Here is a 13568-nt window from a genome sequence, read left to right as displayed (position 1 = left end):
TCAAAGGATTTATCAATGATTTCACACATTTTCTGCATGAAAATACAAGGACTTGCATTCCTTTCCCAGTCTTGTCTCATGAAGGAAAACATGCTTATTTTGCACTAAAATTGATACCTCTCTAATCTCCCCTTGATGCCATTCGATGTCGTGACCTGTGTGCTAAGTGGTTTCAGGGTATAGAGTAGGAATGGACAGGAAAAGAGAAGGAAGACGGGTACAAAGAAAGGAAGCATGAGAATTGAAGCTTTGGAAATTTCCGCAAGGGCGCGTGCGCGCACCTGACGCGCCCGCGCGGATAAGAGCAATGTGAAGCCGAGACTACGAGCCAAGCCACGAGCCGGCTTGAGTAGCGGCTAAGCCAGGATCCTCATGGACGCGTACGCGTGCACTCCGCTTCCGCGCATACTCCAGAGCCAAATCCAGGGCGCGCACGCGTACCTTGCGCGTACGCGCCGATGTGCGAAGATGATTTCTTAAAAAGTCACGTGACTTAGGCGTGGAGTTGGTTAGAGGTCCTAACTTTTGAGGAGTGCTTTGGCAATTGATTGGATGATCTTCTTAGGCATTGACTCAGTACGTTACCACCCCAGGCTTTAGTACGTGATTAAGACTGTCTTGGAATCGATTAAGCGGGACTTGGTTGATAATCAATAGGCCTTAAGAGGACCAAGGGAGCAAAGGTTGAGGACACTTAGTTCATTTTCTAGTTTTTTGAGATATTTTGGGGGGGTGTTAGTTACATTGTTAGAGAGAGAAACTCCAACTTCTCTCTAGGATTCATCAACTTCTCTCAAGCTTTTACTAGGGTTCTTCCTCATCAAAAATTCTGAATTTTCTCCCATGGCTTGGTGAGATCCATTGCAACTTCCATTTCACTTTGCTCATGTAATAGGTTTTCTCTTCCAATTTCAAGTTGTAGTTGTAATTGTTGACATTCCTTGGATCTAGGATTTAATTCTATGATTTTTGGATTCCATTGATATTTTGAGATTTTGATTCTCATTGTTGCTCATTGATACTTGTTGCTAATTTCTTGTGTTGCAATATTTCTAATTTTACCTTTCTCTTCATTTCACCATGACTTTCCTTCTTGCTCATTACATGTTTGATAAAATGTCAATACTAGCTATGGAGTAGAATTTTTGTGCTTGGCATAGGGTTTGGATATTGGGAGGAATTGAATAGTTATCTCAATAGTTGATTGAGGGTTAGGGATTGCTAATTGACTTGGAGTGCACTAAAGCTAGATTCCCATAAGGTGAAGCTAGGACTTGTGACTCAAGTTGATTGTTTTCATTTGATTTTCCTCTATACTTAGGGGATGACTAAATGAAGCAAAGCCTAATAGTTGTCAACATTGAATGAGCTATGAGGATAGAATTTCCAATGCCAACCCTAAGTCAAGCCCTTTTGATAATTGATTGTTTGTTTCTCATTACTTGTTAAAATCTTCAAAGAACTCAACAAGGCTTACTAAATCAATAAGATGCATATTTTGGCAATTCCAAGGGAGAACGACTCGGGAGATTAATACTCTCGGATATAGATTGTAGTTTTGTTTGATGATGGATTTCGCGTTGGTTTAGACTATACTACGATTGATCACTTGATAAATTCTATACCAACAAAAATTCTTTTGTCAAAATGGCGCCGTTGCCGGGGAATTTGCTTAGTGTGCCATGTTATTGTTTGGATTAAGCATGTGTATATGTACATAGTTGCACCTCATTGTGAATAATTCAAGTGACTAACCCCTCATTTGTTACAATGAATTTCACTCCCCCTTCATTGCATGACGCGTTCACAACCGAATCCGAGCTTAGTCCCTTTTGATCCAGAAATAGAACGAACTTTGCTTCATATTAGACAAGCTCGGAGGCGGCTTAAGTTTGGAAAAGGGGAAGAGGTTTTCACCACCTCAACCACCTTACTAAAAGTGAACATTGAACCGTCACTCAACGAAGGCATTAATCCTACCCCCACCAATCTCACTAACAAATCTTCTTTTGTTTTAGGTACTAATACCATGGATGCTCCGAGGAGAGTTACCATCAAGGAAGCGGGTGCACCGGATTATGTCCTTCAACCCCTTCATATAACTCACCCCAACTTGAATGCTAACTTTGAATTGAAGACCGCTTTGATCAACCTCCTACCTAAGTTTCATGGGCTTCCCGCACAAGATCCTATTCGACATCTCAAGGACTTCCATCGCATATGTTCAACTACTAGATGGGAAGGGTCCGATGAAGTTGCTATATGGTTGTTTGCTTTCCCTTTCTCTCTTGAGGACAAGGCTAAAGAATGGTTCTACACCCTCTCTAGTGAAGTTACCTCCGATTGGGACTTACTTAGAAGGGGATTCTTGGATAAATTCCTACCTCCGGAGAAGATGGATAGGTTAAGGAAGGAAATGTCTTGTATTGTGCAAGGTGAGACGGAACCACTCTATGAGTATTGGGAACGGTTTCGTAAGCTACTAGATGCATGCCCCAATCACATGCTTGACACTCAAGTATTGCTTGGATACATATGTCAAGGGATGCGAGAGCAAGATAGAACCCTCTTGGACACTTCAAGCAATGGTTCTTTGTCTAAATATAAAACCGCGGAGGAGGCATGGCAACTTATCATTGACTTGGCCGAATCCAATCAACATATGAGGCGAAGAGTCAATCGTTCAAGGACCGTGAATGAGGTATCAACTAATAGTGAAACCACCGCTCTAACTCAATCCTTGAATGAGATGACATCCATCTTGAAGCAACTCCAATTGAACCAACAACAATCACAACCTCAATCATACCAACAACAACCTCCACCACCTCAACAACACAACCAACAATTGGTTCCTCAAAGAGTATGTGGCATTTGCTCTTGCTACTCTCACTACACGGATGAGTGCCCAAGCCTTCAAGAAGACAATACCTTGGCGGCTACCCACAATTTCTATGATCGCCCCAATCAAGGATACTACCAAGGCGGTAATCCTAACCAAGGGTACTCTTATCAAGGAGGAGGAAGCCACAACCAAGGAAGTGGATACAATAATCAAAATTGGAGAGACAACCATCAACAAGGGAATAGGGACAACAACAACAATAATGGAGGAGGTCAAAGATGGGGTAACAATTCACAAAACTTCTCACAAAACCGACCATACAACTCACAAAATCAACCATACAACCAACAAAACCCACAAAGAAACTACCAAACCTATCAACCACCACATCAAAGACCACCACCCAACCAATCACAAGCTCCTCAAGTCACATATGCAACCACCCCCTCTAACCAAGACGAAACACTCCGGACCATTATTCAAGGCCAAAAGGAACTACAAACCACACTTGCTTCCGGCCTCACCGACCTCACCTCTACACTACAAGCTCTTCTTGCACGCATGGATACACCATCAACTTCTACTCCTCAACCCCCGATCCAAAGTGTCATTCCCTCTCAACCTCAACCAAATCCAAAGGGGGGCATTAATGCCATCACCCTTAGATCCGGTACGCAACTAAAAGGGAAGGAAGCAAAGGATTCAAGCCCTATCACAACCACTCAAGAAGAGGAGAGAATAGACATAGAAGAGGTAGTGGAAGAGGAGATACCACAAGCCATAGTTGAGAATGAGGTCCAACCAACAAGAGAGACAACCAAAGCCAAAAGAACCTTGGAAGAAGAAGTTGCTCAACCACTTCCATTCCCAACACTTGCAAAGAAAGCTAAAAAGCGCATAGAACTTGACCCCAAAATGGTGGAAGTGTTCAAGAAAGTTGAGGTAACCATCCCCCTCCTTGATGCCATCCATCAAGTTCCTAGATATACTAAATTTCTCAAAGACTTATGCATACATAAGGACAGAATTCTTGAATTGGAAACCATTCCATTGGGGAGTTCCATTTCCGCTTTAATGGGAACGCTACCCGAGAAGTGTGATGATCCGGGTCCTTGTATGGTCACTTGCACAGTCAATGGAGTTCAATTTAGAGATTGTATGTGCGACCTTGGAGCATGTGTTAGCATCATGCCACTATCCGTCTACCGGGTATTGAACTTACCACCACTAAAAAGGTCGACGGCAAGATTTGTCCTAGCGGATAAAAGCATAATAACCGTAGCGGGTGTTGCGGAAGATGTATTGGTGAATATAAAAGGGTTGATATTCCCCATTGATTTCTATGTCCTTGAAATGCCATCAAGCGAAACTGAGAGAGCATCGTCTATCCTACTTGGAAGACCATTCTTGAGGACCTCTAGATTTAAACTTGATGCGTACTCGGGGAACTACTCATTTGAAATAGATGGGAGAATTGTAAGCTTTAGCCTAGAGGAAGCAATGAAGCATCCACCGGAGAACCATTCTTTATTTCGGTGTGATCCAATCGATAACATAGTGGCCGAAGTACATCTAGCAAGATTAGATGAGAAGTATAGGGTTGAAGAAGCAAATGAAAAGTCAAGCGAACTAAACACCACACATCATGCAACTCATCCGGAAACTCAAACCTCAAAGGAAAATAAAAAGATGGAATTGAAGCCACTACCACCTCACTTAAGGTATTCATACCTTGATGAAGCCCAAGAGCTACCCGTGATAATTGCACAAGAGCTAACCCCTAAACAAGAAGAGAAATTGCTGAACGTATTGAGAAAAAACAAAAAGGCAATCGGATGGAGTTTGGCGGATCTAGTGGGAATAAGCCCCAAAGTATGCGAACACCGCATATTCCTTGAAGAAGGAGCAAGACCGGTCCGGCAACCTCAAAGGAGACTTAATCCAACCATCCTTGAGGTAGTAAAGAAAGAAGTCACTAAGCTACTTGAAGCGGACATCATCTATCCTATCTCGGATAGCGAATGGGTAAGCCCGGTCCAAGTAGTGCCCAAAAAGTCCGGAGTGACAACAATCAAAAATGAAAGTGGTGAACTTATAGCAACAAGAGTGCAAAATTCTTGGAGAGTATGCATAGACTACCGGAGATTGAATGCGGCCACAAGAAAGGATCATTTTTCACTACCATTTATTGATCAAATGCTTGATCGATTAGCCGGTAAATCATATTACTGTTTTCTTGATGGCTACTCCGGATACTTCCAAATTCATATTGCTCTAGAAGATCAAGAAAAAACCACATTCACTTGCCCCTTTGGGACGTATGCTTACAAGCGTATGCCATTCGGCCTATGCAATGCACCGGCAACGTTCCAAAGATGCATGATGAGCCTATTTGCGGACTTTCTAGAGCAATCAATGGAAGTTTTCATGGATGATTTTAGTGTGTATGGTGATTCATTTGAGCATTGTTTAGATAACCTTGAGAAAGTCTTAGAGAGATGCACCAAAACAAACCTTGTTTTAAATTTTGAAAAATGTCATTTCATGGTCAAACAAGGAATTGTTTTGGGACACATAGTATCAAAGGAAGGCATCTCCGTAGATCCGGCAAAGATAAATGTCATATCTAGTTTACCTTACCCCTCCTCCGAGAGGGAAGTCCGTTCTTTTCTTGGACATGCAGGATTTTACCGGAGATTCATCAAAGACTTTAGCAAGGTGGCCCTACCTCTCTCTCGATTACTACAAAAAGACATTGAATTTGAGCTAAGCAAAGAATGTATGGAAGCATATGACAAACTCAAAGTAGCATTGACACAAGCTCCTATAGTACGAGGCCCCAATTGGACTCAACCCTTTGAAATCATGTGTGATGCTTCGAACTATGCGATAGGAGCCGCGTTAGCACAATGTGAGGGTAAGATTCCCTATGTCATAGCTTACGCTTCCAAAACATTAGATGGAGCCCAATCCAACTACACTACTACCGAAAAGGAACTACTAGCTATTGTTTTTGCTTTGGACAAGTTCCGAGCTTATCTTCTTGGTTCCAAGGTTGTAGTGTACTCGGATCATGCGGCACTAAAGTACTTGTTGGCCAAGAAGGAATCAAAACCGAGATTAATTCGTTGGGTGCTTTTGTTACAAGAATTTGATTTGGAGATCAAAGATAGGAGTGGTTCCCAAAACCTAGTGGCGGACCATTTAAGCCGCCTTGAACACACAAAGGGCGACACCACTCCCATCAATGACTCCTTTCCTTTAGATACCTTACACGCAATCTCGGAAGTGGTTCCTTGGTATGCCCCAATAGCAAACTATTTGGTTTCACGCACTTTCCCTCCTAATCTTGACAAAAACAAAAAGGATAAGCTGAAAAGCGAACCCAAATACTACATTTGGGATGATCCCTATTTGTGGAGGTGCGGAGCGGACCAAATAGTGCGACGGTGCATACCCCAAACCGAATTCCAAGCAATCTTGGACGCTTGCCATGCTTCCGAAGGAGGTGGTCACTATGGGCCCCAAAGAACGGCAAGAAAGGTCCTTGATTGCGGATTTTGGTGGCCAACTCTTCTCAAAGATGCTTCCCTCTATTGCAAATCTTGCCCCCAATGTATTAGGTTTGGAGATATTTCCAAGAAGGACGAAATTCCCCAACAAAATATGCTTTTTTGTGAAATCTTTGACGTATGGGGGATCGACTTCATGGGACCATTTCCAAACTCAAACGGCTTTCTCTACATCTTGTTAGCCGTCGATTATGTGTCAAAATGGGTGGAGGCAATCCCCACCCGAACGGATGACGCTAATGTTGTGTACTCTTTTGTGAGGAATAATATCATTTGCCGTTTTGGTGCCCCAAGAGCAATCATAAGTGACCTAGGATCACACTTTTGCAACAAAAAAATAAACGGCCTCATGAGGAAATATGGCATCATCCATAAAGTCGCCACGGCTTACCACCCTCAGACAAACGGCCAAGCCGAAGTCTCTAACCGGGAAATCAAGCATGTCCTAGAAAGAGTTGTAAAGCCGAATAGGAAAGATTGGAGCACTAAACTCTCCGATGCACTGTGGGCTTATCGAACGGCTTACAAGACACCGATCGGCATGAGCCCCTTCCGGCTTGTATATGGCAAAGCATGTCACTTACCGGTGGAGATTGAGCACAAAGCCTATTGGGCCGTGAAGGAGTGTAATATGAGCTTGAATGGAGCCGGAATAGAGAGGAAGCTTCAATTGGCGGAATTGGAATGTTTAAGACTAGAAGCTTACGACAACGCTAGGCTCTACAAGGAAAAGTTGAAGGCCATCCATGACAAGAACATTCGGAGAAGAGAGTTCCGACCCGGTGACCTAGTTCTTCTCTACAATTCAAGGTTGAGACTACTACCCGGAAAGCTAAGATCAAGGTGGGATGGACCCTACCAAGTGGAGAAAGTAGAACCTTATGGGGTCTACCACTTGCGACACCCAACCAGCCCGGACATCTTCAAGGTAAACGGACACCGTCTCAAATTGTATCATGGTGAGCAAAGAAAGAACTCCAAGGAAATTGAAGTGTTCCTCTTGAGGGATGCAACTCTTGAACAAGCACAATGAGCTACTGAAAGTCCAACTTAAGGACGTTAAACAAAAGTGCTAGGTGGGAGACACCCCACCATGGTAAGATCTTCCTTTGAGCTTTGTACATAGACACTTGAATTCATGTTTGTTAGATAGATTTTATTGTTAATTCTCCGTCATTTATTCAATTCATTGCTGATTTGCCAAGCGAAATGCCCTGATATGGTGCTTAGGCAACTGTGTGGAAAGGGGAAGTTGTAATGTCAAAAGTGGTATAGACACATGCACAATTAGGAAAAACAACCCCCTCTGCGCGTGTGCGCACCTGGCGCGTACGCGTCCATAAGGCACTCGAAGGTCCCCACGCGGACGCGCACCGTGCGCGGACGCGTGGATTGCGAATAACAAACCTCCATACATTGACCCGAGAGTTGTGCCCACACCATGCCAGGACCATGCCTAAAGCACAAGAAGCTCGCGCGCACGCGCACGTGGCGCGTCCGCGCACTTGGGCGAAATCTGCCAATCGACGCGCGAGCGTACTGTGCGCGTCCGCGCCGATTGCCCTGCTGCAATCCTGGTACATGATCCAGAGAGTTAGGCTGCTCTCAGGCTGCTACCAAGCCACAAGCCCAAAACCTTTGCCGCGTGCGCGCACTGGACGCGCACGCGTCCACACACTGCGAGCACAAGACGCGCGCGCGCGCCATAGCCGCGTACGCGCCCTTTGATCCTGCACTCCTCCCTGGGCCATCTCACAGAGAGTTGAGCCCCCTCTAGGCCCCTCTCATGCCTGGGGCACAACCGACTCGACGCGTGCGCGTACTGTGCGCGCGCGCGCCGAAGGTCCTGCAGCAACTTCTGGTACTGCGTCCAGAGAGTTGTGCCACCCCTGTGCCTCCCTTGTGCCCCCAGCCCAAGCACATGGACGCGCGCGCGCACCGTGCGCGCGCGCGCGCGCGTTCCTCTCCACCTCGCCCTGCTGCGCAAGCGCGCACTGCGCGCGCACGCGCGGATGATTGGCGCCAATGAAAAAGGGGCACACTTACCCCTTCACTTTCACTTCACATTTTCCCCTCTCTCATACCTTCTACTACACATCCAACTTCAAAGAGGGGCACACTCTTTCTTTCACCTTCCCTCTTCTACACTACTTTCTACCACTCACTACCTTCTCTACCACTCCTCCTCAACCCACACCACAACCTCCTTTCCTACTCTCCTCATCTCACAAGGTACTATACTAAGCTACTATCTCCTGTGTTCTTATTCCTTTAGTTTCACATTCATTTAGTTAGCTTCTTTCTTCTTTCATTTTAGTTACTTCTTTAGGAGGTTTTTGTTCTTGTTTTCTTTTCCCTTTCCCTCTCCCTCAAGCTAACTCTTCATGGGCATTTAGGTCTCCACTTCACTTGTATTAGTAGATAAGTTGTGTTGCTTGTTCTTCTTACAATCACTGTGCCCTATAATCATTAATAGTAGATTGTGACTTACTACATTGCTTTCACCATCTTCTAATCACACTCTACAACAAGATGCACACCAAGTGTTCGATGAAAAGCATACTTGACTTTTGCACCCACTTTGACTAAATTGCCTCTCATCTCATCACTTTTAGGCGCATCCCATTTCCCCCAATCCATTCACTCACATTTTCTTAACTTGCTTCCCATATGTGGCCCTTAAGGGTATATGCTTCTCATGCTCCCTACCTGCATGCATAAATCACCCTTACACCATATGAAAATGATTTGCCTTGCTCTTCTCATGTTATCTTAGTTACATGTTGCAGCTGTCATGTGACAACGATACCCATATTCCATGGCATAACTTTTCATCGCATAAACACATTTACTTCCACTACTTGGATTTGATGTTTTCCCTTCTTTACTCTCACAGGATGGTTATCAAGAAGAACAAAGGGAAAGCTCCCAAGAAGCAAACTCCCAACAAAGCGCACCAAGAGCAAACAGTCAAGCCACTCTTGAAGAAGAATAAGGGCCCCATCGATGTTCTAGAGAAGGATAACCCTCCTAAGGATCCGAACAAGTTCCCCAACCACTACTGCGAACTTGTTTATTCAAGAATGATCGAACGGAACTATCATCCGGAGCCCCTCCTAGTCCTGCCGGCCCACCTCCGCCCGATTGTGATGCCACATATTGAGCAGCGACAATGGAGGTTCCTATTGAGGAAACCAAAGGAGGCAAACCTCTCATGGGTAGTAGAATTCTACTCCAACTTCCACTCCCCCCTTCTCACATCAATCTTTGTGCGCCGAAAGCAAGTGTCGGTCACCGTGGAAACCATCCAGGAAGTCCTTGGTATTGAACAATCAACGGATGCATATGACGCCTATGAAGAGGTCTTGTCTACATGCGATGACCGCGCATTCGATTGGAGCGCAATCCTCCGTGTCATTGCTTTACCCGACGCATATTGGATTCGGGGGACTATCAAGCAAAGACCCAAGGGTTTAGATGTCCGTCACCTCACTCAAGAAGCCACGGCATGGGCCCAAATTCTAGCTCACTACGTGCTCCCAAGTACACATGGGTCCTCCATCACCGCCGAGTTGGCCTTATTGATATGGTGCATCTTAACCGAGAAACCGGTCAACGTTTCGCACGCCATCCGCCAATCCATGGGGCGCATTCATGCCAAAGGAAATCTACCATTCCCCGGTTTGGTGACAGAATTGGTTGCAAAAGCCGGCGTCAACCGAGAGGCTAAAGATAGGAGAGCCTCAATTCCGGTCGATGGCGATATAATTCCGACCAAGAGATGCCTCAAGCCTCCGGAAGCTACCAAGGACAGCGGACTAACCACACCAACTCGCAACACTACCACTTCATCTACATCACAAAAGTCGGCCGCCCAACGACTTGAGGACCTTCACAAGAAACTGGACCGTTATGAACGGCGTAACCAACGCCGATATGCTCACGTGAAGAAGCTCCTAAGCATAGTCACACCACCTATGGAGGAACCCGATATCTCAACATCCACCGCAACTTCAGGCGGAGAGAGCGATGACATTGGAGATATGGGACAGTCGGGACTCGATCAACCACTGCGCCTTACCTACAGCACGGAGGACCGTGCTAAGTTTTAAGTGTGGGGAGGTCGACCGACCGATCTCCGTAGGTAAAATCTGAATAAATTAGGATAGGTTGCATGATTAGGTTTTAATTAGCATCATTCACATGATAAGTACTTGGTTGGAATAATGAAATTCTTTCTTAGGAAACCAATACTTTGGGACAACCATGGGGCACTGCAAAACTTTAAATGCTTTGATGCCAAAATTGCATGAGGAATTATATTTTGGGAACATAGTTTTGAGCTAAGAACACAAACAAGTGAGTTTTGAGCCTAATGGTGTGGTTACATCTTATAACCACTTACTTTCCTTCTTGTGTGCACTATTCTCCTTCTATGATTGTAATCTTTGCTTTGTTTCATTCTTTATGTCCATTATTTTGTGTATTCATGCATTTACATGACTGAGGCCATCATTTCATTAGCTCACTTACCCAAATAGCCCACCTTTTATCTCCCATTAATAACCAATTTGAGCCTACGATCAACCCGCTTGTTCTTTAATTTAGCACATTACAAGCCTTAAAGTGGAAAACAATGAAAGTCCTTAATTTGGATCTTTGATTAGCTTAGGCTAGTGTATGTGAATATCATTCATGTGTGGGAGCCTTGGGGCATTGGGTGGATAAAAGGGTAGTTTTGCATTGTTATTGGAAATATTGAGGAATTGGGTACACACTCATGTCTTGATTAAATGAATAGACCTTATGCATTGATGTTCTTGTGTAAAGTTCAAAAAAAGAGAGAAAAGAATGAAAAGAAAAAAGAAATAAAAGTGAAAAAAAAGAGAAAAAAAAAATAGGAAAAAAAAATATAACAGAAAAGAAAGAAAAGAAAGACAATAAAGGGGACAAAGCGCCCCAAAGAAAAGTTCAAACAAGACCAATGCATAAGTATCGTGAAATGAATAGAAAATACACGAATGTGTGTGAAAGTGAGAATTGGGTAGTTAGAGTAGTACTCAATTGAATAGGTCATTATGTAGGTTAGGTGGAAAAGTTTAAGTTAATCAAAGATTCAAATCCTAAGTCCACTAGCCATATATGATCCTACCTTGACCCTAACCCCATTACAACCCAAGAAGAAGACCTCATGATAGATGGATGCATGCATGAAATACATGTTGATTGTTAGAAGAAGAACAAATCTTAGAAAGCATGATTAGGGGAGAATTGAGAGAATCAACCCTAAACACCTGAGCGATCAGAGCGCAAATACTTCCGGTGAGGGTTCGATACTCAATCCTTTGATTCCCGGCTCTTGCGAGCATTCCTCATGCAAGATTGTGTATATTGCATTTTATACTTAGAAATTGGCAAGTTCTTTGCATTGACCACCATCGTGTCCCATGTGCTTGCATATATCATAAGGAAGCTGATTTGTTCCCAACCAAGTAGATAACAACATTAGTTGTAGTTGCATGCATATAAGTAGGTTGCATTTCGTGAGTCCTATGCGTTTGTGACCCCTCGGTCTTCTGTATTTCTTTGCATTTTCCTAAGCATGAGGACATGCTAGAATCTAAGTGTGGGGAGGTTGACAAACCCCATTTTGAGGATTTATCTTGTGCTAATTTCAAAGGGTTTATCAATGATTTCACACATTTTCTGCATGAAAATACAAGGACTTGCATTCCTTTCCCAGTCTTGTCTCATGAAGGAAAACATGCTTATTTTGCACTAAAATTGATACCTCTCTAATCTCCCCTTGATGCCATTCGATGCCGTGACCTGTGTGCTAAGTGGTTTCAGGGTATAGAGTAGGAATGGACAGGAAAAGAGAAGGAAGACGGGTACAAGGAAAGGAAGCATGAGAATTGAAGCTTTGGAAATTTCCGCAAGGGCGCGTGCGCGCACCTGACGCGCCCGCGCGGATAAGAGCAATGTGAAGCCGAGACTACCAGACAAGCCACGAGCCAGCTTGAGTAGCGGCTAAGCCAGGATCCTCATGGACGCGTACGCGTGCACTCCGCTTCCGCGCATACTCCAGAGCCAAATCCAGGGCGCGCACGCGTACCTTGCGCGTACGCGCCGATGTGCGAAGATGATTTCTTAAAAAGTCACGTGACTTAGGCGTGGAGTTGGTTAGAGGTCCTAACTTTTGAGGAGTGCTTTGGCGGGAAGAGGCTTAAGAGGACCAAGGGAGCAAAGGTTGAGGACACTTAGTTCATTTTCTAGTTTTTTGAGATATTTTGGGGGGGTGTTAGTTACATTGTTAGAGAGAGAAACTCCAACTTCTCTCTAGGATTCATCAACTTCTCTCAAGCTTTTACTAGGGTTCTTCCTCATCAAAAATTCTGAATTTTCTCCCATGGCTTGGTGAGATCCATTGCAACTTCCATTTCACTTTGCTCATGTAATAGGTTTTCTCTTCCAATTTCAAGTTGTAGTTGTAATTGTTGACATTCCTTGGATCTAGGATTTAATTCTATGATTTTTGGATTCCATTGATATTTTGAGATTTTGATTCTCATTGTTGCTCATTGATACTTGTTGCTAATTTCTTGTGTTGCAATATTTCTAATTTTACCTTTCTCTTCATTTCACCATGACTTTCCTTCTTGCTCATTACATGTTTGATAAAATGTCAATACTAGCTATGGAGTAGAATTTTTGTGCTTGGCATAGGGTTTGGATATTGGGAGGAATTGAATAGTTATCTCAATAGTTGATTGAGGGTTAGGGATTGCTAATTGACTTGGAGTGCACTAAAGCTAGATTCCCATAAGGTGAAGCTAGGACTTGTGACTCAAGTTGATTGTTTTCATTTGATTTTCCTCTATACTTAGGGGATGACTAAATGAAGCAAAGCCTAATAGTTGTCAACACTGAATGAGCTATGAGGATAGAATTTCCAATGCCAACCCTAAGTCAAGCCCTTTTGATAATTGATTGTTTGTTTCTCATTACTTGTTAAAATCTTCAAAGAACTCAACAAGGCTTACTAAATCAATAAGATGCATACTTTGGCAATTCCAAGGGAGAACGACTCGGGAGATTAATACTCTCGGATATAGATTGTAGTTTTGTTTGATGATGGATTTCGCGTTGGT

This window comes from Arachis hypogaea, chromosome 1, assembly GCF_003086295.3.
Source record: "Arachis hypogaea cultivar Tifrunner chromosome 1, arahy.Tifrunner.gnm2.J5K5, whole genome shotgun sequence".
Lineage (NCBI taxonomy): Eukaryota > Viridiplantae > Streptophyta > Magnoliopsida > Fabales > Fabaceae > Arachis > Arachis hypogaea.
This window is presented reverse-complemented; position numbering follows the sequence as displayed.